The sequence below is a fragment of the Acanthochromis polyacanthus genome, chromosome 5 (assembly GCF_021347895.1).
Source record: "Acanthochromis polyacanthus isolate Apoly-LR-REF ecotype Palm Island chromosome 5, KAUST_Apoly_ChrSc, whole genome shotgun sequence".
Lineage (NCBI taxonomy): Eukaryota > Metazoa > Chordata > Actinopteri > Pomacentridae > Acanthochromis > Acanthochromis polyacanthus.
The window spans coordinates 12,572,505-12,575,458 of NC_067117.1; the positions used below are offsets into that span (position 1 = coordinate 12,572,505).

The 2,954-nt window shown below is 37.6% G+C and overlaps 1 long non-coding RNA gene across 1 annotated transcript; it reads left to right on the plus strand.

The window, feature by feature from the left end:
- Positions 1-284: 284 nt before the first annotated feature.
- Positions 285-2,701, plus strand: LOC127534092 (uncharacterized). Its single transcript, XR_007942050.1, has 2 exons — positions 285-1,135; positions 1,225-2,701. It is a non-coding gene; the product is annotated as an uncharacterized LOC127534092 (long non-coding RNA).
- The last annotated feature ends 253 nt before the right edge of the window (positions 2,702-2,954 follow it).

Here is a 2,954-nt window from a genome sequence, read left to right on the forward strand (position 1 = left end):
CAATTAAATGACACACCTGAGTTAATCATGTCACTCTGGTCAAATAGTTTTCAATCTTTTATAGAGGTACCATCATTTTTGTCCAGGCCTGTTTCATTAGTTTGTTTTTTAAAATAATTATGTTAATCAACAATTCAAAAGTAATGGCTGTTTTTGATGATTTAATTTTCAATAAATTTTTATTTATTGTTACTTTTGTGAGTTTCAAGTGTTTTCAGTGAGAATTGTGGGTTTTTCCTTCTTTAACTGAGGGGTACCAACAATTTTGTCCACGTGTGTATAGCCCAAATTCTGAAAATTTCAGACCCCCACAACTCAGAAACTATTTGAGCTACAGGCCTACAATTTTGCATAGAAAGTACTTTAGTGACTATCTAATGGAATGCAAATTTCAGACTAATTTGAAAATGGTGCAGCAACACCCCCAAGGAATATCTGGTCATTTCACCTGGAATTACCCTACAGTTTCCCGTAGCTGAGATGGTGTGCTTGAGCTGCAGTGATTAGAGAACCAGCAGTGGGGACTTCACAGATCTGCACTCTCTAAAGGAAGCAACGGCATAGAGTGACATCCAAGCCATTTTAGGGCAGGGAGAGGTTAATTTCATGTAAAACATAGAACTGTGAGGGTTTAAGGGTTTACTCAACGACTGGAGAGGTGCTTAATGTTTCCTTCACCATAGGGGGACTTGGACTCTTCATAGACTTTAATGTCTGGCCAAATTCCATAAACTGGCAAGTAAAACCTTGGTTTGGGAGGTTAAAAAAAAAAACTCCCAAAAAATCCCCCCAAAAAATTTCTTTGTAATTATGGATAAACATGTGGAATTAATAGTAAGTAAAAAGTATTTTTAATTTGTCTCAAATTAGTCAGACAACTCCTCTGTCATGACTTACACCTACGATTTTTGCCTTCAGAACTGCTTTAGTTTTTTGTGGCATAAATTGAACAAGATGCCGGAAACATTTCTTCAGCGAATTTGGTCCACATTGACATGATGGCATCATACAACTGTTGCAGATTCACCTTAGTGATGCCAATTCGTGATTCCACCATGTCCCAAAGGTGAACTGAGCTCTGGTGACCGTTGCTAGCTCCTTCAATGCCACCTGTTTTGTGATTCCACTCTGGAATGTAAGTGAAAGGAAACATGCTGACACTCACCTTGCAATCATCACATCATGAACCTGTTAATTTAAGTGTCTCTGTTGTTATGGTTTCAGGTGGATGCGGCTAATATCTGACCATGCTGAAATCGTGTGCTGCCATCTCCTGCACCAGTCGATTTGAGCGTGGCTGTCATAAGCAAGTGGCTCTTTTATTTGGGACATTCTGCCTCAAATTTGCTCTGCTTCTTTGTTTGCAAACAGAAACTCCTTCTGACCTTGTCTTGAGTGCTGCACTCAGCCAGTTTAGCTGAATCACTAACTGTACAGTGTAAGTTGGTGTGACTATCAGTATTCAATGACAGTCACAGTGCATCATTGTCTATGGATGTATTATAATATGCCACACATTTCAGGTTTCCCAAGCAGTCCAAGGACAGCACACTGAGAGAGCAACAGGCCATCAGTAGAGAAGCGGTGGGGACCAAGAGGAGATGGATACCGGGGGATCATAATTATGTATGCAGCAACCATTTCAGGGAGGAGGACTTCATCCTCTCAAAACATGCGCAACACAAGCTTCTCAGGCCAGGGGCTGTACCATCCCTCAATTTGGGGAAACCAGAGAAAAAGGTTATGTTCCTTAATTGTTAATGGTTGCTCATTATTTCAATTTAGTACTTTTCTTTTCTTGTCAGCTTTACTAAAACAGTTCTATTTAGAAATCAGTGACAAAGGTGTGCACATGCAGTGCTATTAAAAAAAGTCACAAAGAGGACAAGTTTAACCTATGACTATGAAATTTGCCATGCATATGTCAGTGTGAACAAAAATGTCTTTTGGAGTCATGTTCTGAATGCAACAGGAAGTCTGTCATTTTGAAGTGGATGTCAGATTTTGGTCATTTTCAGCAATTAATTCTTCACAGGTGGTAACTCCACAACACCTGAAATTGGGACATATATACAACACGCATTTAGGTTGAATATTTATGAAAATTGCAAATTAGACTCAAAGGGTGTGGCCAGAGGGGCTGACTGAACTTTGATGGTTCATCATGAAGCATGATGTGCTGTATAAATGCCGCCTACATACTGCAGTCTGCCTGAAAGTTTATGTGATTGATCACAGTCCTGCAGTGATGACATCCATATGCCAATGTGCACTCAGTCATAGCATCACCTGCTGTAGAGGAAATAACATGTTTTACACTTTAATGTTGTACTATACTTTTAATAAATTTATCTGTACTTTTTTCATTTACTTTAAATTAACTTCTTTTCTATTTGTTGTTGCAATTAGTGTCTTACATGCTTTTATTTTTTCCATTTCTTTTCTTTCTTTGGCTGTTTTACTCAATCAGTTTTAATTATTCTAGAAATGAGTGTCCATTGTATTCAATGAACCTTTTCTGATTAAAGTGACTTCATTTTTTATTACACTACTTACTTTATTTTTTACATTTTACTCTGAAAAACCTCTGTGTATGTTAAGGTACTCCATAAATAATGCTACTTGATTTCTTGCTCAAGAACTTTTTTGCAAGCTGTTCTTGTTGACGTGTTTGTGGAACTTTCATAAAAGTTCTTTGACATTTCAGGTGTCAGAGTCATCTGCTTCACATTTAACAGAACAAAAGGAAATTAAGCTTTTCATAGGATCTTAATTTTTTTATTGTTTTGAATTCCACAGCTGACTTACAAATAGAATAGCTGAACCTTGCTCGGTTACATAGGACCAATTTCCAATGCAGGAACTTGCAGAATTTTGTTTTGAGGCAACCAGAATATTTATGTGTGTTCTGACTGCAAGAATTGCTCCTCCACAAACTTTTTATGGCCATTTTT